Raw genomic sequence first — 550 nt, forward strand, 5'->3', positions numbered from 1 at the left:
AACGTACTCAATCCGGTAGAGAATTAGGACCCTCTTTACCTATTAGAGATGTAGGTGGATTCAATGCCGTTTCTCATCAACCCGGTAGAAAATAAAAATTTGATGTGACTAATTTAAATAAAACCTTAATTTTGTTGTGTTGCTTCCAATAAAGCAGAGGATGGCAGATAATCAGTGGATGTACAGTGGTTTTATCCGTTGGAATCGAGTAACAACAGAGTGGGTCGAGAAAATAGATGTGTTTTTGCTGAAGATATTCCGTCATCCAATGAGAATTGTCGAAGAATGCCCCTGTGCAAAAATGTGGCAGGCGTACCCATAGAGATCAGAATGACAATGACTTTGCACCTTAGCACATGGGGATAGATGCCAAACTTTAACATGCCGATAAAATTTACCAAGCGGGGCCGTGGTAGAGAGGAGGTGATGCGACGACGCATCTGTGATCTGACCCGTTCCCTTCGCTCCCTTGATCTTGAAAGGTTGCCACAAGTCGGGTACACCAAAGTAGCACCCATGCATTCCTGTATGTATGAGCTTCACATGCATC

This window comes from Triticum aestivum, chromosome 2A (assembly GCF_018294505.1).
Source record: "Triticum aestivum cultivar Chinese Spring chromosome 2A, IWGSC CS RefSeq v2.1, whole genome shotgun sequence".
NCBI lineage: Eukaryota > Viridiplantae > Streptophyta > Magnoliopsida > Poales > Poaceae > Triticum > Triticum aestivum.